Here is a 22329-nt window from a genome sequence, read left to right as displayed (position 1 = left end):
TTTTTCTGTTCATTATCTCATTGTTTTCTGTAAGTACAAGGTTAGATTGAATTACTGCGGGCTCCGCCGTCTATTTGTAATTCTCCTTCCATGCCGAGCTGCTAATGAATGGGCAATTTAGTCAATTCTTTGTAACGGCTTCTTCTGTGCGTCAGCCACTTAATTACTCTGAGCCTTTCTCACTGCTGCTTTATTACACGGAAAGTTGGGGCTGCTTTGAGGGCTTGGCACAGGGATCTCTGGCTTCCAAAAAGGGAAAAATTGTCAGAGGCAACCAGGATTCTGTATTCTTGCTGCTTCCTGCAGTGGCTGGAGAAACATTCCGTGCCCTCAGCCCACACAGCCCCCGTTCTGTCTGCAGACAGGGTTTATCTTCCTCCTTCTTTGCTGACAGTTGGCTTAATCCTGGCTGTGGCAGTCACTGTCAGGTGGCAGAAAGGCGCAAGCTCCTGCACAGAGAACTGCATCCTAGAGGAAGGGTCCTGGTGTTTTAAAACATTATTATTAGCCTGACTAGTATGCCACCTCTCCCTCTTGTCAGTATCTCCAAATCATAGCCAGGGCTCCCATTCTGTGAGATCCAATGTTTCTTCTTTGCCTTAATACAGAGCACCTCACCCTGTAACACAGGGAATGGGGCAGGGTGTTTATTATCCCCATTGAACAAAGGGAAACAGCAAGTCCAGCCAGGTGAAGGGACTTGCTTGGATCAATGAACCAGGAATGGCAGAATGAGGACTTGCACCCAGATAACCCAAGGCACCTGTCCTCTTCCCATCATCCTGCTGCCCAATAGGAGACTTAAAAATATTGTGCTGTCACTGAACTCAAGTGTCCCAAAGTGGAAATAGAGTAAGCTGGCCTTAAAGGGACCAGGACAACTCTGGAAAGGGAGGAGACTTTCTGGCAATGGCTGAGAGGCTGAAAACCCCCAAGGAACTGGGAACTCATTAAATAGAACATCCATTTTCAGTGTGGCACCTTTGGATACATCTGTCATGCTACCAGGATATTTCTGTGTGGCCCAGAGTTATTATAGACGCAACTATAATTTATTGTCCAAACTGGGACATGTCTGAAAGTGAAATGAGGCAGGATCATGCTGGAGCCACAGGAGTGAACTGGGACTGTCTGGAGCAAGCTGGGTCATATGGTCGCCTGACCAGGTAACGACAATGTGTAAATGCTGTGTGGACAGCGTGTCTTCAGACCTGACTTACTCTGATAATAATACTTACAGGGAGTTCCACCAGCTGGATCCACCCCGAGTTCACAAACATTCCCTGTGTTGCGTGTTGCAGTGTTGTATGTGAGCTACAGGGAATCTTCGCCCAAATCCAGAAAGTGATGGATTCCACAAACACTGAGTGAGCACCCAGCTAGGTAATAGAGACAAGAGAATGAGAAGACAAGGTTTCTGGCATTTTGATGCCACTGCTCTAGCAGAAGGAAGGTAAATGGTTCTCTGAATGTCACTAATCTCCCCAAATAGCGTCCTGAATGTGCCAGGCCCCTGCTTGGAAATCTCTTATCTTCCTCCGGGCTCTGACTCATTCCTCTTCATCCTTTGGATGTCTGTATAAATGTCACCTCCTTCAGGAAGACTTCCCTGATCTCCAAGATTATATTAGGGCCACTTTTATCCTATTTTATGGCTTTATATACCTTTTATCTTCATTACTTCCCACAACTATGACTAAATTATTTATGTAGTTATGTGTTCAACATCTTTCTTTCCCCTCCCCCACTCAACCTTGACCTGTCTGTAAATGCAGAGACTGGCACATACATCTGGAAAAGTCTGTTAAATAGAACAGAGCCAGTCACTTCTCTGGGTCGAGCTGTAGTTGCTTCCTCTGCTGGAAGCCTTCCTGGGTTGCTGCAGCCTGTTCTAACCGCTCTCTTCTCTGAGCTCTGTGTAGCTCACACAGTCTGCAAAGCATCACAACACTCTTGATTCTATCCTGGCTGCACCTGTTTTCTCTATCAAACTGCAGGGTTCTGAAATCAATTTAGCGGGCTGAGACCAGGAGGAGGAGGAGGAGTGGAGAGGAGAGGGATAGAAGCAAACAGTGGAAAATACTGGGATACATCACACTTGATAAGGTGAAGGATTGTGCCAGGAAATTCGTTTCAGTTATGTCTATGTTCATACACACACGTGCACGCGCACACACACAAACACGTATACATGTGTGTTTGGTCATAGTGTGAGACGTGTGTCTTAAACTGAGGCGCAGTCCAGAAAGGTTTACCAACCCTGGCCAAGGTGGCACCTGCCCAAGGGTGGCATTTGTATGAGTTTGTCGGGAGGAGCTAAGTGGGCCTTTGACGCAGTGGTGCTCACCCCTACCAGTACTTTCTTTGCCCAAAGATCTAGGCAGAATAAGGTGTTGTCCCTGCCACTCACCTGTGTACACCTTCAAAGAGAGTGAGGGTTTTAAGTGCCAAGGTTCCCCAGGTGGCTTCTCATGCCTGTTTCTCTGGTGCTTGCCCATGCCTTGCGTTTCCAGAGGACATAGAGCTGCCACATCCTCTCCTGTGGGCTTCCTCAGTAGCGCGGGGTCTCTGCTCCACCTCTGGCAGGGTCTCTTATCCAGCAGGCAGCAGGTCCCCCACCTCTCCCTTGGGTTCCTGGTGTCCTGCTGTGGGTCAGACAAGCCATTTTCTCTTTCCTCCTCTCTCCTGTCTGCTGTAGGGGAGCGCTTACTGACATATTAAGGCTTGCTGTTATGTTGCCACCCTGAGCCTCAGTTTCTTCATCTGTCACTGACTCCTTGTAGGATCTTGGAGAGAATTCAGTAGCAGAAAACACATGTGAAGGAACTAGCACAAAGAGAACACTCAGCAAGTCCTGTCTGCCTCCACCTATGCTTCCTTCTCTCCCTTCCACCACAGCAGGGCTGGGGAAGGAAGTGGGCTGAAGCGTTAACGTGGTGCAGGGCGGGGGCTGCTCTAATGCCTTCTGTCATCACAGTCTAGTTCTATGTGTGTTCAGTGTCCTCCTAGGACAGGACCCTGAGCTCTGCATGGAGGTGGTAGACTCTGAACACTGCTGGAAAAAATAACATAGGATCTTCACTTTTAATGCACACGGGTTCAATTTCTATTTCACAGGAAGTGGCACCACGGGCTCTCCCAAATCAAGGGCCTATCATGTCCTGTCCATGAGTGTTTATCATCTAAGCAGGTTCCATGACCATGGAAATGGTTTTTCCATTACTTTTAATTAGAGTCCCAATATTGCATCGGAGGAATAAACTTTTGATTTGCCAAGTAATGGCAAAACTGCAGTTACTTTTGTACCAATGTAATACATAGATTGTTAGTAAGAGTTTGGGAAGACACTGTGCATGATTTTAACATTTCACTTTTCTTGTATTTTCTATATCCTTTGCAATGGACATGTTTTACTTTGAGAATGAAATAAATTTCTTTTTGTCTGCGGTGAGTCCTTAGTCCAGGTTTTTATAAGAAAACAATGGGTCCCATTTTTAGCAAACCAAGTGTATGAAAACTTGGACAAACTTGGACTCCACGGCAGAAGTCGGTGCTTTATGGCAGGATTTCCAGCAGTGCTGCTTTCCAAGGCCAGTCCTCTGAAGACATGACAGAGTAAACCAATCAATCCCCATAGCCGATGTCAGGTGGTGGCAGCCCCAACCTCCTTGACTTAGAAGAAGTTGGTTCCTCACCAAGAGGGAATCAGCCCTCTCCCAGGTTGGGAGGCTGCAGAGACCCTGTGGCCACTCAGCTGCCTCTCATGCAATGGCACAGTGCCCTGAGGAAACAGGTGATGGATAGTCCAGCTCTTTCCCCACAAACGCCAGCTCTCACATCCCCTAGGAAAGGTATATGCCAAGAAACCCCATCCAAGCTGACCTGGCCCATCAACAATGCCACACACCTCCGCCCCTGTCTCACTGACCCACACCTCAAACCACCCTTATCTCCCCAGGGTGGCCACCGTGATGGAGTCTGCCGAAGACCCGCAGAGCAGTGATTTTCTGTGACCACTCCCATGCAGCCATTACTCTCCAAGTACCCTGCCCACCAGTCTCTCCACACTGCCACATCTCTAGTACTCAACCATGGACTTCAGACATGTGGCAATGAACAAGACCAATGCTGATGTCCTGCAACTCTGCTAGAAGCTTCTGAGCTGCTGTTCCTGACCCAGCTCTCACCTGCAGTGATCTTGAACAAGTTCTAAAATCTCCATGGGTGGCAACTTCCATCTTTCAAAAGGAACTAACATTTATTAAGCCTCTGTAATCAGTCAGAGGCTATGCTGTGGGCCCAGTTAATTCTCACCTGATATTTTGGGGTCTAATTATGATCTTCATTTTCCCAGTGAGGTAACTGAGGCTCAGGGAGGTTAAATTACTTTAATAAGGTCAAAGCTCCTAAGTGACTAAACCCAGATTTGAGCAAAAGTTCTAAAACTATGTTGTCAGACAAATGAAAGGAATTATGAACGTTTTGAACCTCCAGGCACTCTCTTCGACAGTACCATTGGAGAGCTGTTGTCAGTCATTCACATCTTACTGGGAATTAATAAAAAGGATTTCTTCCCTGACCACTGTCCAGGAACCAGATATCACAGGAGGGAACTTTGCAGTCATTTACATTATAGTATGAGTTAATCAGAAGGCTTAATCTGGGTGCCAGGAACCAGGCACCTAGAGAAGGGGATTTTGGTTAATGGGGGGTGGATGATAGGAGGAATGATCTTGCACAGGGGACAGTCGTGAGGAGGGCAGGCCCTGTTGTGTCCTGAGGGCAAGCAAAGGCTTGAACCTTTGGAAAGGATGATGACTAGGAACAAAGAGCACTTCCACTAACTTCTCTTTGTGACGAAGGAGTGGACTTCTGCATGTGATTTCAGAATCAAGAGTGTTGACTTCCCACCCAGTGGGACTAGGAATTGGGAAATTGCCTGGAATCGAGCCTCTAAATCCAGTGTGGAGCAGCGAAAGCAGCTCTGACTCCCAGGCCAGAAGCCCTAGGCTTGTGACCTTGGGCAGGCCTTTCTTCCACCCTGAACTCCAGTGTCCTTTCAAATGAAACCTGGGAGTTCCTCCAGTGTCAACTCTATGGTTCCATATGTTGGTGCTAGTATTGGGCTCATCTCAAAGGTAAGGGTTTCCACCATGCCCTTAAGAAATTGGGGGATTGCCTGGAATCCAGACCCTCAGCTTCATTCCTGAAGAAGAATTTCTGATATAGAATGACATTGCAGGGCAGAAGGGTAGGTCATCTCCTCACCCTGCACTTAGGGATGACCCTGAAGGAGAGACTCAAAAGTGCTGTCACTCACGCGTTACTGACCTTGGTTACAGCCTGTCCCTGCTTGCTCTGAAATTAGCTCTCTCCCTGTCTCCTGCATGACATCCTGAGTTTTAGAAAGCAGAGCTTGCATTTTGTCACCTCCAAACCCTCAGCTTCTTTCATCATGCCTGGCACCATGATGCTGCCATTGCTCATTGCAGGTTTGGTGAATAAACGAACAAAAGAATGGAATTAGTGCCTATTAGAATTAATTTCATAAGCCTTTATCCTAATGAGGAGATATCATTCTGGAAGCCAGAAGACACAACTTACATTTGACCCAGGCTCTCATTTTCTACCCGTTCCCTTCAACCATATACAAGAGGCAACTCCCAATTAATAGACAGAAAAGCTGAGACCCAGATAGGATGCGTGACTTGGAATTTTACTTACGCAAAGCAGGAAGGGATCAGAGATTCTCTATCATCTTTTAGATTCCTTAATATTACACATGACGACATTGAGGCCCAAGAAGTGAGACAACGATGACGTGAGGTCCCACAGCTCAGCAGTGGTAGGGCGAAGACAAGATTCCACTCCCAAATCACAGCCTAGAGCCACTTAACACAGAGCTCAGGCAGTCCTGGGTATCCAGCTCCAGGTTCCCATGGCAACTATATGGAACAAACCATCTTCTTTGGGTAGCATTGATTCATTCTTTATATTGCTTTTCTCTTTCTTTGAGGGGAAGCATGCTCTTCACTCTCTCTAGATAGACTCATTTATGAAAGAAAGAGACTAGGATGCCTTCCAGAAACAGGTATCCAGACAGTAAATGGATATCCTAGCTGATAAAGACCTGAGAAGGTCTCAGGATTTGCTAGTGTATCTAAGTAGAATTAATGACGTGGAGAAAACCATTCTGGAGTTTGTTTGGAATTCCTTGGCTTATCATTGTCACCCATTTCTGCATGCCTCTTTCTGAGTAGTAACAGCCCTTAACCAAACGAAAATATGTGACAGGCCTCTGGCAGTTCATACTTTCTAAGAGGCTTTTACCATATTTATTTCATTTGATTCTGTGACACAGACAGGACAGGTATGGCCATTTTACCCATGAGGAAACTGAGGCCCAGAGAGGTGACCTTCACAGCACTAGTAGAATTCCTCAGCCGATGGAATTCTCCTTGTCCAAAAAGAGACAAAGTGTGAGCACCCGGGAGGTGTCAGACACTTGCGAGATCCCTGGAGGGCTCAGCCATGCAGAGATGGAAAGGGGACCTGTAAGGCAGCAGGCAACAAACAACTCAACAAATTGAGATCCCCACACATTGCTGTAACTGCCATGGAGGAAATGCACTTAGGAGCACCTTCAGGATGGCCAGGAATGTATCTCTAAGAGGCCAGCATTTCATTTAAAAACAAAATGGTAGGAAAGGGCCAGTACAGGATGAGAGAGAGAGACATTCCACCAGCAAGCCCTGAAGTGCTAGCTCCCTGAAAGGACCTTGTTTGTATCCTCAGGGAAGAGGAGGGAGCCCAGTGAGAGACCAGTGTGGAGTAGGGAGGGGAGGAGAGGATCTGGAGGTGAGACTGGATGAGTAGACAGGGGCCAGAGTATTTCAGGCCTTCTAGGGCAGGTAAGATGTACACATACTATCAAATGCACCTTTACTCCCAGATACACAAACATATGGGCATTTGCACACCCAACCACACATATGCATACATGTGTGCTTAACATGTTCATATGTGCACTGACGCACATACATAAACTTACCTGAAAATGTATGTACACACAGAAGCACAAATACACAACTCTTACACACATTATCATCTGCAGTTAGACACACGTGCTCACCTATGCACACTGATTGCACCCACATGCATTTGTATATCCACACAAAAGCACACATACACATTCTCTCCTGCACAGGCATGCTTTGCTTCATAGATGTACACATTTCTAGGTGCATGTACACATGCCCAATCACACATAGGTACTCACATGTGTATGTGCACAGCCCACAACAAGCCCAGCTCAGATGAGCTCTCAGCCACAGATAAACTTCTCTGCTGGTTGGTTATAATCTTTCATTGGAACTGACACGTTGATAGCCCCAGTTTTTCTAGGAAGTGACCTTCATGCCGGCTATTGATTTCTAGTGACTATCAGGCGCCTGCCACTATAGTGACAGGCCCGGTCAGAGGTCAGCCCTTAAATAAAGCTTCTGGATTACTAAGCACCAGCCACTCCAATGAAAATGGAAATTGGCATCCCTGGCTCCCTTTTATGTGGAGTGTTTCTGCTGATGGGGTTTCAGCTCCGAGTGACCACCTGCACCCACTCTCCCAGACCTAAGGTGCTGTGTGTGCCCACAGGTGTCTCTTTTACCAGGGAGCTGGACCAAAGGCTGTAGGTGGTGGCAGCTGCCACAGCCTGAAGCTTCCTGGATTCTGCTTTCTAGCAACATCTGGGGCTGTCCCTATAAGCTTGGCATTCTAGTAACAGATAATTGCTACAGGTCCCAAGACCCACAGGTGACTAGCTTTGTGGTCCTGGGCAGGTGGTGTCATCTCTCTGGGCTTTGGTTACCTCCACCCTTTCTGCCCCATCCGCACATGCTTGTTCATCTCCTCCCATTTCACAAGGCTGGGATCCAAATAAATAAAGCGAAGTGTGCCAAGTTGTATACAAAACAACACAAGAAGATGATGCTGCTAGTATCCCTATTTTAAAAATATTGCAATTATGAATTATAAAATTCTACTTTATTAAATCCTATGTTTATTTGATGGCCCAGGTGGCCCCTCTGGTTGCTGCGGCATCTTGGGGTCTGTGGCAAGCAGAGGTGTGGGATGGGGAGGGGCTGAAGGGAGCTCTGCCTTTTGCCTCTCCTGCCGGGAACGCAGACGGAGTTCCCACTGCCTCACCTGGTATTCAGGAGTTGTGAGAGCCTGCCAGCTGATCACAGTCAAATCTAACAGCCAAACACCATCCCTGAAACGTGCCCTGTGCTTCTGCTCCCCATTAGTACCTACGCCCCCGACCAACACCATCCACCCTCGTGGCTTCGCCATGAAAGTATCTTCTCTCCCCTCTACCTGTGTAAGCACACCACCCCCAGCCAAGCCTACAATCCTCCTCCTCCTTGCAGCCTGCCCAGATCACACAGCTCATACAATCAAGGAATCCACGAATAGTCCTTTCTTTTTGACTTTGGGAAGTGCATTCAGCCATACTTCTGAATAAGGCTGGTAATAGTTTTCCCCCTAAATATAGATTTATAAACAACAAAAGACCTTGTCTTGAGTAATGTGGATTGGAAAAGCAGAAAAGACAGGCCAGCTGCCAGCTTCCTGGTATCTCTCCAGTGCAAACGTCTGTCCCTTCCTGGCTCTACCTGTACATCTAATGACCTTTCTGGCCTGTGTGTTTCTTTGGTACAGGGGTGATAAAATGAAGTTTGCATGTCCTGAAGGGAGGATAAGCAGAAATTAGAAATGTCATCAAATTAATTATTTAGCAAAGGAAGTAATTTGTTTAACCACATCGGGGAAGCAAGAGTTGCTGGTGGACCCTGAAACTCAGATAAACACCCATGTTGAAGGGAAGAAGGCCAAGCAACCTGGGTGAGCCCGTCAGCCAGGCCCTGAGCCACCAGAGCAGTACCAACTGGGGACCTCCTGGCCTGCAAGATTGCAAAGGGGCATGCAATACAGGGAAGGGGGTCAAGAAAAGTTCAGGGTCGTACAATTTATATGTGTGGTTAGACTGCTTTACTGGCTTATACATAACTTAATCCCTTCTCCAGATTCTGTAAAACACACCTAGGGACAGGCACTCTGGGAACAGGCTTGTTTTACTTAATAAGCACAGAAGATGTTCACAAATTTGCCACTTACTTCTAGAGAGGGTTTAAGGCAACTTCAAATTAAAGACTCACACGCAGTTGTTCAAATAGCAGTAGCAACCACTTGACAACTTTCCTATATTTAAACATTCAAATATTTCACTTTTATGGAGATGGAATCTCCTAGCTTATAGACTAATTTAAAGGCTCGTCAGTACCCTGCCCAGTGAGCTCTACACCAACTTAATAAAGAGACTGAAATGTCACAGAGTGCACTACTTTGGTTCTTCTCCCTAGGGATCTTTTACAATGTAAGCATCCCTGGGAGGGGTTCTAACTTTCTCCTACTACCCTGGGTCCTGTGGGTCAGATATTGATATGGTGCAAAGGGGCGGCTCCAGGGCACAGAGAGGCGAGCCCTGGGGAAGATGGGCTGTGGGGAAAAAGAGGCCCTGTGTAACATAGTGGAAACAGAGGGAGGATGCGAAATGAACATCCTCTGTGGCAGACCAAGTGTGCAGTAAGAACATTCAGGGCCCCACGTGCCATGTTTGCCAAGTCCTTACACTGAGAACAAGGACACAGGGCCTCAGCAATGTGCAGGACCAGACTTCAAAAAAATTGGGTTTTAAACCTATTTTAGTTCTCACTTCTCAGGCCTCAAGAAAATCACTTTCCCTCTTTAAACTTCAGTTTCCTCATCTGCAAAGTGGTGTCAGGAATTCCAGTGATACAATAAATGGTCGCAATGGTTAGGCAACACGGTGTTCATAAAATGTTTCCATCTGTTTATGCTGCCCCAGAAATGGTTACTGTTTGGAGTACATGCATGCCTGCCACCGTCATAGCTCAGTAACTCACTGCCCAATTTGTCTTGCCTTTAGAGCTGGCCAGCAGTTCTCAAAGGGAGTGATTTTGCTCCTCCCCCAGGGGACAATTCAGCCATGTCTGACATCAGTTGTCACATCTGGGACAGGGGTGCCGCTGGCATCCAGAGGGAGGAAGCCAGGGATGCTGCTCATGTTCTCATACACAGGACAGCCCCATGCAGCAAAGAAGTATCTGGCTCCAAGTGGCAGTAGTGCCAAGGGTGAGAAACTGAAACGCAGCCCCTCTCTCTAAGAGATGATTTTCCAGTTCTGTCTTCCTCTTAGTAGATTAGCACAGCAGTTCTGAAACCCTCCCAGGTCCTGAATGCCACAAAGACAGGGGGGTTGCATGAGTAGCTGCTGCCTGCCTCTCCTCACCCTGAGGCCACTCAGCCAGATGGCAGAGGGGTCAGTGGCAACCAAACATCTAATGACGTGTGACAAGTCTGGCCAGACAGCAGGCCCAGGCTGGGCCCCTTTGAGGCCACTCATTGGGCAAGGGGGACTCATAAATAACAGCACAGTGACAGCCCAAGTCTTGCTCAGTGGGAGGGATGAAGCTCTGCCTGGCTCCCAGCCCCTGGGGCAAGCCTTTATGGTATGGGGCTCCAGCGGGAGGGACTGAGACAGGGCTGAGGACCCCATGCACAGTGAACATCAAGAAGCCTGTCACTGGAGTGTCTGTCCTGACAGTGACTTCCTTGGTCACGTTAGCTCTAGTCTGATGGTGAACTATTTTTAATTTCTGACCTGGCACAATTATTTTGGGCTTTAAAGCATCTGCTCTGCAAAGCATTTGTGACAAGAGGCAGAGTGGTCAGGTGGCAAGCTTGTTGAAAATCTAAATTTCAGTCCCAGGGCCCCCATATTTTGCTTTATGCACTTGAGCCTCCATCTCCTCATCTGTTAAATGGGGATGTTGAGCAGCAAATGTGCTAATTCACGAGACACTATGTGTGAAGCAATAAATTCGTGGAAGGAATGATAATGATGATAATTATTATGATTATGATTATGATTTTTCAACCATTTGGGAAAGAAGAATTTATACCGGGGAAAAAAAACATACCTTCTGATGCTCTAAAAATATTAATCTGTTTTTAGGTTTTTCGGCAGTTCCAAATAGGCTCTTTGCAATAATAATCGCAATAATGATGCTGATATTAAACAGCGTTTTTATTTTCACATTTATTTTTCTCAAGCCTCATGTGGCTTAAAATGGGACCTGTTTCCTATGATGCGTATTCGTCTAAAACAAAAGTGAAAAAAAATGGAAAAAAGAGGCTGGTATACAGACCGACTTTGCTGTTTGGTTTGTTGAAGTCCTGGTTCAGATGGCATGCTAGGGTAGAGGGCCCCTGAGCTGCGGCTGGGGTCTCCAAGCACAGCATTCAGCTTATTTGGGTCTCAGTTTTGTCGCAAAACAGGGATACTGATTTCTTCCCAGCTATCTCAGCACTGCAGTATTTGTGTGGCCATGTATGTGGATGCTTCATAAGGTTAAAGCATCAGCCCACAAGGGAGTCTTACTACCACGATCATTATCTTCATTATTATTGTTAATTATCCTTCATAATGATGTTTGCAAGATGGAGTTACTCCAAAGCACCATTTCTGTGAACAGTTTTTTACATACTTTTACAGAAGTCTCTGCATGCATATGATGAACAAACTGACCCTTTGAGTACTCCTGAAACCTAGGCTGATGTTTTTCAATTCTAAACAAATCCCCATCCCCTTTTTATTTCTGTCTGCAAAGCTGGACTCCAGAAAGGGACCTCCCTTCTGGCCCCTGCCTTGTAAGTCTTGTATAGAAATGGCCCTATTGGCCCAAGACCTTGGATGCCAGTTTTCAGCCAGGAGCAGATTTTTGCAGGGAGGGTTATAAATCAAAGCCTGGGTTCTAATGAAAGCACTGACACAACTTTAACTGTAACAGAGCGCACCCAGGCACCACGCGAGAGAAATTAGAGGCACAGAGCAAGTATTCCAGGCACCAGGGCACCTAGGGAGCCTTCCCCCTCCCTTTTATCTCTCCTTCTCCTTTCCTTCCTCCTTTCTCCCACCTTGCTCCTTTTTCCCTGTATAATTCCTACAGCATCTCTAACTACTGGCTTATTCTGCAGCTCCTTTGGCAGTCAGCCTCATGGCCAAGCTGGAGACCCTGCCATCACAGCTCCCCCAGGATGACCCCTCCCTGGCCCTCTCAGGGGGCAATCGGGCAGAGCCTGCACTACTGTAGGCAGCAGAGGGTGGTGAAGGGTGAACCCCTGGATTCAGGCAGGACACTGGCCTAGTCCTGGCTCAGACACTTACTGATTGATTATGTATGCTTTTGGGTGAGAGTTGTAACCTCTCTAAGACTCAGTTTTCATATCTAAAATGGGGATAACAATAGCACCTCCCTCAAAAGGCTATTGAGAGGATGAAATGAGATAGATAATGACCGGGAGGAGAGGGGAACAAAGGCACAGCTGTGGCTTCAGCTACTGAGGACCTTTCTGGCTACTTCTAGGAGCCAGTCCCTATCCAGACTGGTTTTTGTTTGTGTTTGACACAGAGTCTAGCTTGCACAATCTCGGCTCACTGCAATCTCTGCCTCCTGGGTTCATATGATTCTCCTGCCTCAACCTCCTGAGTAGCTGGGGTTACAGACATGTGTCACCATGCCCAGCTATTTTTATTAGAAACAGGTTTCACCATGTTGGCCAGGCTAATCTTAAACTCCTGATCAAAGTGCTGGGATTACAGGTGTGAGCCACTGCTTCCAGACAGACTGGTTTTATACAGAACTATAGACAGTTACTCCCACCATTTGATTTCTGAAAGAGACTAAAAATGGCACATCTGTTCCAAATATCTATTAGTATTGATGTCATTGGTTCACCATTATCAAGCTATCTGAAAGGGAAGTTACTTAAGGCCTGGCACAATGTTAGTCACATGGAATATGCTCTCTCATTAGCTCACCCCTAAGTGAGGGAATGAGAATTAAGAGCTTGAAGAATAGACCGGGCATGGTGGCTCACGCCTGTAATCCCAGCAGTTTGGGAGGCCGAGGAGGGCGGATGACTTAAGCCCAGGAATTCGAGACCAGCCTGGCCAACATGGCAAAACTCCGTCTCTACTAAAAATACAAAGAGTAGCCGGGCTTGGTGTCACATGCCTGTCGTCCCAGCTACTCTGGAGGCTGAGGCAGGAGAATTGCTTGAACACAGGAAGCGGAGGTCACAGTGAGCCGAGATGGTGCCACTGCACTCCAGCCTGGGTGATAGAGACTGCCTAACAAAAAAAAAAAAAAAAAAAAAAAAAAAAGAGAGAAAGAATGAAAGAAAAGAAAAGCTGGAGGAGTACTCCACTCCAAGCTCTTAATCCCTCAACACGTAGAGAGAGCTGAGTCCACAGCAGGTCTGCCCTGTAGGCTGATGAAGTTCCTAAGCCTCATTCAGTGTGAGTTAATGCTCAAGCCACTGACAAGACGGGAATAAAGCCTCATTCTTCCCCAAAGTTCTCCCCGAATCATCCAGCTCCTCCTCATCTCCCTGCTTTGAGCTCCTGAAGCATTTGCTATTTTCGTGAAGTTTTTGGCACTGGACAGGGTCTCTTCAATTAGACTGTAAGCTTCCTGAGGGCACAGGGTGTGCTCAGAATTTCTTAAAATTTCCTGGAGGGCCTTGTTTCGTCAGTTTAGTCTAATTATGATGATCTGAGTGTTTCTAATAACAGAGGTTTCACTGTTATTAGAGCTCACTAATAGTTTTGTTTTTTTGAGACAGTCTCGCTCTGTCTCCCAGGCTAGAGTGCAGTGGTGTGATCACAGCTCACTGCAACTTCCGCCTCCTGAGTTCAAGTGATATTCCTGCCTCAGCCTCCTGAGTAGCTGGGATTACAGGCTGCGCCACTATGCCCAGATAATTTTTGTCTTTTTAGTAGAGTTGGAGTTTCGCATTTCGGCCAGGCTGGTCTTGAACTCCTGACCTCAAGGGATCCGCCCCCCTCAGCCTCCCAAAGTGCTAGGATTACAGGCACAAGCCACTGCACCTGGCCTCTAATAGGGGTTTCTTACTCACTTGAGTGAGATGCCCATGGACGCTCAGCCGTTGATCTGCACTTTGCCACTTCTGCTCACATTTCATGGCTAGAAATGGTCGACAGGCACAGGGATATATAATCCTCCCATATAAGGCAGACTCACAGGGAGGGCCAGTTAATATTTTTGAACAATAGTACAACCTATCGAAGACCTAGAATATTATTTTCTACAAAACTGTTAGTAAATACTCAATGGGAATGATGACACAGATATCCTAAGTGAGAAATACTTTTGGTATGATTGTTAGGTTTACACTAGCCAAGGAAATGTTGGGGTACTGATTCTCATGGCCAATTGATAAATTGAAACCAAATCAGCTCTCTGGCTGGAGTGTGGTTGAGGCAGATGAGACAGGCCCTAGGTCACCTAGGAAAATGCTGTTGTAGGGAGTTAGGACTCAGCCTACTCATTCTCCCTGTGGAAGGCAGGCTGGCATCTGAAGAGCAGCTGGGGTTCCAGGATGGAAGACTTCAGCTTAATAGAAGAAGACATTTCCCAGACCGAGAGACTCCCATCTGTGCAGTCCCTGCTCTGGGTGGCATGAAGGCAGGGGCTGCTGTCTTTGGGGATACCATGCAGGAGAGTTCCACAGTGGAGAGAAAATTGATCTAGAGACCCAGGACTGACTCTTCTAGCTTTAAAAGTCTGTCGCAGACCTCAAAGGAATCTGCATGCCATTTGTGGAGCCAATACACACGCTCCAGAACACGCAGGAGTAAGGTGAGATAAAACGTGTCAAAGACTCCAAATAACGTGCTGTGAGGGACCAGGGAAAGGGGAGAGGCCATACAGCTTCCTGGGACTTAACTGGGTCCTGAAGGCCTGGATTCATAGGGGTTAGAGGTCGGATCGGAGGGCAGGAATTCGAATGTGCAAGACAGAAGCCTGGGTTAGCACAGGGACACTCCAGGTGGTTCCTCCTCCCTTTTCTTCCCCCTCCCCCAGTGCTCAGGGTCCCAGGAAGTGAATGAAATACAATCTGCACAGGACTCAAAGGAGCTGCCGCCGCCACCGCCTTTCAGATGCTTTCTCCATTTCAGGTTTGCATCTTATTTTCCTGAGAACTTTTTTTCCTTCCCTTTGCCACTCTGGCTTTTGTTGTTATAACCTCAATTTCTTGCTGCCTGTCAAAGGCTTTATTCCCCAAATTAAGGGAGGAACTTTTAATGACATGCTAGGTCTTTAGCCAGGCCAGTTGTCTTTTTCCAAATCAGTGAGGGGCTCAGGGCAGCTAAGGATAGCAAGAGGCTTGGCAGACAGAGGGAGAGAGTCAATAGCAAGGAGGAAAACAGCAACTGCAACTGATGAAGGTCCCCGAGGTGATTTGCAAATCTGCTGAAATCCTGAACAAGCTTTGATTTAACCCAAGCTTGAAATGGCTTTTATTTACTGTCTATTGTGGAATAAATGACATCTCATAAACAGGCTTTATCCATTACCCCAGAATGGAGAGCATGCTGTTAGGGACATTTTATCCTCTTGATATCAAAGGAGATATGCCGGGGTGTGTTATTACAAATAGAAAAATCAATGCTGAGACACACACATCTGAAATTTCATTTTCGTCCAACCACATTTTCAAAGCTTAAAAAAAAAAGGCAATCGCTAATAAAAATGACTTCAGAACTGGAGGATTTACCAAGCCTCAGCAAAGAACCGGCTGGGACCAAGCCTAGACAGTGAATAAATCTGGCTCTGCCCTGGGGCCATTTCCTGCTCTGCCTCCCAGACAACCCAGCCCCGCCCAGGGCCACCCAAAGCAGAGCATTCTCCCCTCCCATTCTCCCACCTCCTTGGTCTCCACTCCAGGTCATGCCCAAACACTGTTCATGCCCCCAGATGGTATCTCTCTAACTGTACTCAGTCTTCCTATCCCAACCACACACCACATTTGACAGTAGGCCACATGGAAATTGCCAGAAATGTCCAGAGGCCATTGCTGTTTCTTCCAGGTCCCTCCCACCTGAAGGGCAGGGGCTCCTGAAACTTTCAGCTATGGGTGTGAAAGTGAAAAGCCCCCGTGGAGAAAGGAGGGAAGGTTGGCCATTCTCCAAGCAAAGGCTCAGTCCTGCCTCTCATTGGCCTTAATGCCATTTCTGCCAAACAAAACCCCTCTTTCAGAGATAAGCATGGGAGAGAAATACTTTCAGCTTTTCATAAAATTTTCTTAAAGCCACTATTCCAGGGTGCCATCCCATGGTGTGACCTTGTGTTGGGGTGAATTTCTGGTGTAGGACCTTGCTTCTGCATGAGGCTGTAAGCTCAGGGGGGCCTGATGTTGTTCTCTTTATATTCCCAGTGCTGAGCACAGTGTGTGGCACAGTGTAACAGTTCAATAAATGCTGGTTGAATCCAAGAGATATGCAGGCTGGTTTTGGGGACAAGAATGGCTGTCTAGACACCACGGAGGTGCTACAGCCAATCTCCACTATCGGAAAAGAAATACTCCAGCTTTTTTTTTTCCCCCATTTATTTATTTTATTGCATTTTAGGTTTTGGGGTACATGTGAAGAACATGCAAAATTTTTTCATAGGTACACACGTGGCAGTGTGATTTGCTGCCTTCCTCCCCATCACCTACATCTTTTTTATCAGCAGCTCTTGCCTTGAGGCCTGAACTCTACGGAGTCTGCTGGTTTCACGCAGCCAGTCACATTTGACACAGGAATGGTTTACTCTGTTAGTTGGGAAAAATGGATCCGTAGAATTTGCTTGGTTTTAAGACCTCATACAAGAAATCCTGACCTTCCTCCCTCCCAGAAAAAAAAAATGTATTGGTAAGACGGTGAATAGGAATAGACAGCTGGGCACAAACCCATGCCTGCTCCTAGAGAAAAAACTTGACATTGCAGAACAGGCAGAGCGTCAAGGTTCATTTACTCGAATGCAACCTCTTTAGAGGTGAGGAAACTGAGGCCCAGGAAAGGAGGTTGATTCATCCAAAGTCACATAGAAAACTGTGGCCATGTGTGGAGCAGCGTTTGAAATCCCTGATCCCATTCCTGAGCTCTTTGCTGTGCCTGAAAAGAACCCAGAAAGAGAGAGCATAAGCATGAGGGAACCAACTTCGAAGTCATTACAAAGGCAACCACAGTGTTAGTCTCTTTTATTGTGGTGGTTTTTTTTTTTTTTTTTTTTTTTTAATAATAACATAACAATAAATGTGCTGAAAAGCATCCACACTGTGCAAATGGTATTTTTGCTGTTTTAAAGAGGCACCTCTCTTGTTTTCTCTACAGGTTTTACTCGTTTGAAGGCCACTGATCAGAACTGGGACGAACTGACTACTGACGCATTTTGGGAAGAAAATTCCCTGAGACGTGTGTCCCCTTCTCCCACAGAGACACAGCTGTCTATTTCTTCCTTGAGTGTTTCATAAAGGTTTGAGAGAATAACCTGAGCCAGCCAATACGACGGCGATTCTGCCCAAGATAGGTGGCAGTATTTAAATAAGGTTTCAATAGGAAAGAACGGTCTCTTTGGACTCGGTCTGTGATGTAGTTATCGGGAGGAGAAATTTGTAGAACCCATTACCTGCCACTCCTTCCCCCAGGAAATCCCTTGTTTGCAGAGCATGAATCTCTCTGGCTTTGGCTGGCTTTTACTCTCCAGATTGTCCTGGGTAAACATCTGTCTCATACTGTGTGTTTATAAGAAGAGGCATTTGTGCCTTTGATTGTTTCAAGGTTTCTGCAGCACTCGGGCGCTCTTTCCTCCTCCTGCCTTCCCCTCCCCAGCCCACCCGCTCCTCCTGAGCACACAATCCCCCATGTCGATTTTGGCCCTTTTGGTTTCATAGTGCTTTGCTTTGTCCAGAACAAGGAAAATACATGCCACAACTCACCTGCTGTACCTTGGGATAGAGAGTTTCTCATAACAAGGGCAGTATATCTTTTTTTTTTGAGACGGAGTTTCACTCTTGTTACCTAGGCTGGAGTGCAATGGCGCGATCTTGGCTCACCGCAACCTCCGCCTCCTGGGTTCAGGCAATTCTCCTGCCTCAGCCTCCTGAGTAGCTGGGATTACAGGCACGTGCCACCATGCCCAGCTAATTTTTTGTATTTTTAGTAGAGACGGGGTTTCACCAAGTTGACCAGGATGGTCTCGATCTCTTGACCCGCCTCGGCCTCCCAAAGTGCTGGGATTACAGGCTTGAGCCACCGCGCCCGGCCCAAGGGCAGTATATCTTAATTAGATGATGATGATGATTATTTGTTCCACAAAAATTTTTCAAACATCTCCTCTAAGCAGAGCATTGGGGTAGATGTGATACACTGAACAGAGACCCAATTCCTGTCTCAAGGAGCTCATAATCTTGTTGAAGAGTCAGCTTGCAAACATTTAGCATGAAGGCTTTACCTGCATAAGAACCGTAGGGCTTTGGCGGGGCAGAGAATTTGTCACTGTCCTTACTGTTAGCGAAACTGAGCCTCTCATCTTCAGTCCTGAAGGCAGTTCAAACCCATCCATGGACCAGGCCTCTCAATCGTCTGTTCCTAGAAAAGAATGTGGAAAACAGTTTCCTTTTTTTCTCACACATCTCTTTGTAGGGTTTCTTTGCATGGCTGAGACAGGCCACTGATGATTATTATTCCAGTAGAAATTCTATGAACTAGAACTCAGCAATATTTCTGGTGGTTAGGGAAAAAAATGTATATATATATATATATATATATATATGCACACACATATATATTTGCATCACTTCAATTTAGATCAGAAACAAATTACAAGAAAATAATGTCATCAAACAATTAGTAAGAATTTTTTTTAAAAAGACGTAAACAAAGCTTGGCTCCAATGTATTCGAAACTCATTCACCTCCAGTTATAGGTTAGACAGTGAGCACTGCTGTCTTCAGAGAAATGACTAGAAGGTCCATTGATAGCCAAGAAAGATGTGCAATATCAAGCAGTAGGGACTGCCTGCCAAGGGAAGTGGACCCAGATATTTGAAAAATGTTTCTGAACAAACTGAAAGGGTTTTCTGCTTTACCTTCTACTCCTAGGAAGCTCGGTCCCCAGTTCCACTCACTCATTCAGGAAAGTCTAGTGTGAAGCGTGTCATGATTCAGATGATTCACACGGGTGGCAACTGAGATCACCTTGAAATCAGTGCTTGATGGGAGAGCCAGGTGCAGTCCAGGCTCTGACATACTTGGCTGGTGACTTCATATCACTCACTCAGCCTCTCTGACCTCCATTGTAACTGATTTCTGATGGCCTTTCCACAACTAAAGTCAATGATTCCATAAAGTAATTGGGCCATGCCAGATTGCAGCTACTTTTTATATCTGCTGATTTTTTTCTTGGAGGTATGTGTTCATGAGAATCTCTGCTGTACCCTTTGGAGCCTGGTGCCGGGTGAGTGGCTGACCTTATGTTTGTTATTTGAGGATAGACTAATACCTTGCTGCAGAAATACAATTGAGCACCTGGGAGTGGAGTGAGCTGGCTGGCAATTAAAAGACAGCTCCAGCTTTATCTGTAATGCCCTTGTTACTTTATTTAATGAGAAACAAACAGGACAACTTGTTAACAGTGAATCAATGCTATATGATTGTACGTAGGTGTTTGTTATGGATTCTTGGTACTTTCTGAATTGCTATAATTTATCGAATTATAAATGATAATTCAATAAGATCAGGGCAAATTCAGATGGCAACTGCCTCTGATCAGGGATGGAGAGAGGTGTGTCAGAGAGGGGAACACAATCCTTCAAACATGTTGGGTTTTGTGTTGCTTAAACTGGATGGTGCAAGGTGATCATTTCACTATATTTTAAATTTCACTATATGTTATATATACTTTTTGTATTTCATCATGAAAAATATGATAGAATGACAAGGTAGAAACATTGATCTTAGTTTGGTGTCTCCTCTTGAATAATGAAAGGGCCCATATGGTGTTCAATAGAAATATAATTTGAGCCGTGTATAATCTTAAATTTTCTTTGTACCTCCATTTTAAAAGGCAAAACAAAACAGATGAGATTTATTTTAATACCGTATTTTATTTAACCCAATATATCCAACTTGCTGTCATTTCAACATGTAATCAACATTTTAAAATTATTATTTTACTGTTTTTTGCACTAAGTCTTGGAAACTCCATACGTATTTTACCTTTGCTGCACATCTCAATTCTGACTAGCCAGTGAACTAGGGCAGGCAGACCCCTGGGCTCCTGACTCCCTTTCCTGGCAGGCCCATGGGCTGAGAACACTGGGCTCTCTCACCATACCAGTCATGAAAGAGAGCCCCTGAGAAACCTCCCATTATCCCCCTCTGGGCCCTTTTTTCTGCTTTGAGATGGGGATCCTCATTCACAGGGAGGAGTCACCCACCCCAACACCGAAAGGCCAAGGAAAAAGAATGCAGGGCTGCCATTGTTTCCAAATTCCAGGCAGCACAGTGCTCTCTGCAGGCAGAGAAACAGCCTTTGCTCACGGAATTCTTTTTCCTGTCCACAAGGAAGACCCCAAAGACCAGTTTGCTTTTAGAGGGATGAGGTGTTGACAGTCTGGGAGAAAATGACAAGCAATAAGAAACAGTGTTTGTGGCAGAAAGAGCCAGCTCCATAAACCCCCTTGCTGGCTCTTTGGTTCAGAAGTGGCCTCATAAAACACTGGTGGACAGTGATTGATGGCCAGAGACCTCCTGGCCAACCAAGTCCCTGGGCAACAGTGGGCCCTGGGCAGGGAGCAGAAGGTGGGGCTCAAATCCCACCCAGGAAGGGGTCTGCTCCCTTGTCACACTGACAAATCCATATCCCTGGCAGTGAAATCAAGTTCAGGAGAGGCTGGGTTATTCTGGGCAGGGTCAGAACAATATTCTTAATCAGATTTGAAATTCATCACTCCTAAAGGAGAACTGGGACTCTTTGGACCCTGGGGAGGCACATATCTGGGCTCAATGGCAGGATCTGACCACCCCCATCCCCCTGCTCCAGAGCCCACTCCACCCTAGCTGTTTACAAGAGGTGACGTTTGCGCAGGAGACTTGTGCCTTAAACCAAAAGCACAGTGAAACCAGATGACAAAAGTGCTATTCGGGGTTTCTAAGGATGGACACTTTTCCTCTCTCCGTAGATATGTATGAAAGGGGACATGTGGGATATATATATAGGGTATGTATGAATAGGATATATCTACCCTATTAGAAAGAAAGGTCAGGCTACATTTGCAACAAGCAAAGTTTCCCAGTCCACACAAGCATGAAGCCCTGCTTGGAGGCTGGTGGAAAAGATGCAATTTACCGTTGGGTGCTGAGGCTGGGATTCCCATTTAAAAGTCTAAGCCGGCTGATTATTTATTGATGTTTTTCTCTCCATAGCTGTCTGACTCTTACTGGTTGGAAGAAGCTCCTGTGTGCCTAAAGCATTTTCTGAATTAAGTTCTTTTCAGTCATTTCCCCTCAGGTGTTAACCAATGAGACTATTCTTTGACAAAAGTCCGCTTCCCCCCACCTCACTGCCCTCCTTATTTTATGTCATGAAATAAAATTAAGTATCAGGAGAGAGGCCATCAAACAACTGGGACTGATGTGGTTATTTGGCATATATTTTTTATTTACAGAAAGAGTGAGAATAATCCATTGGAACCATTCATATTTTACAGTGAATCTGCCTCCAAATCCTACTAGGACACAAACCCAGGCAATTTAATGAATAAACGGGGCTCATTCTCAATGACTCTGTCCAGTGCTCTTGCCACTAGCCCAGAAGGGGCCCTTGAAGCTGCACATTTTCCTCAATTCCCTGAAGTCAGGATGGTCTGGCCTTCCTACCTCAGTAGGCTCAGTGGGCTCATCTGTGAAATGGAATGATGGTCCCTTACCACAGAGCAGGGAACTGAGGTCTCTTCCGGTGGTAACAGCCATGGTTCCATGAGCTAAAATCTTGTTTTCAAAGGTTTTCCCTTCTGGGAAGGGGTTGCCCAGATCCTGCCCCTGAGCCCAGATATGTGCCTCCCCAGGGTCCAAAGAGTCCCAGTCCTCCCCTAGGAGTGATATATTTCAGATCTGATATTTTTCAGAGGTTGCTCTGTAAGTAACCTCAGCCAGAGCAGCCCAGTTGGGCATTTTGGCATGAGCCCCACCCTTCACATCTACCCTCCCTGTTACCCCAACCCACCTAGGGAGAAACAGCTGCCAAATGCATCTTCTGGAAGTGAGAGACTGATGAATGGGGAGCCCTTGGAAAGGCTGGCCAAGCAGAACTAGAAGCCAGCGAGGACCTTCCTT

At 46.3% G+C, this 22329-nt stretch overlaps 2 long non-coding RNA genes across 2 annotated transcripts; one reads left to right on the top strand and one right to left on the bottom strand.

Annotated features, from left to right (window-relative positions):
- On the bottom strand, positions 1 to 18583 carry LOC116537329. Its single transcript, XR_004263075.1, has 2 exons — positions 18447 to 18583; positions 1 to 482 (listed from the first exon to the last, which is right to left on the bottom strand). It is a non-coding gene; the product is annotated as an uncharacterized LOC116537329 (long non-coding RNA).
- A 215-nt stretch (positions 18584 to 18798) lies between these two features.
- On the top strand, positions 18799 to 21630 carry LOC116537328. Its single transcript, XR_004263074.1, has 2 exons — positions 18799 to 19450; positions 21421 to 21630. It is a non-coding gene; the product is annotated as an uncharacterized LOC116537328 (long non-coding RNA).
- Positions 21631 to 22329: the final 699 nt, after the last annotated feature.

The sequence above is a fragment of the Sapajus apella genome, unplaced genomic scaffold (genome assembly GCF_009761245.1).
Source record: "Sapajus apella isolate SASKATOON/1434 unplaced genomic scaffold, GSC_monkey_1.0 scaffold109, whole genome shotgun sequence".
NCBI lineage: Eukaryota > Metazoa > Chordata > Mammalia > Primates > Cebidae > Sapajus > Sapajus apella.
The sequence above is the reverse complement of the archived record's forward strand: the minus strand, read 5'-3'. Positions and strand labels throughout refer to the sequence as shown.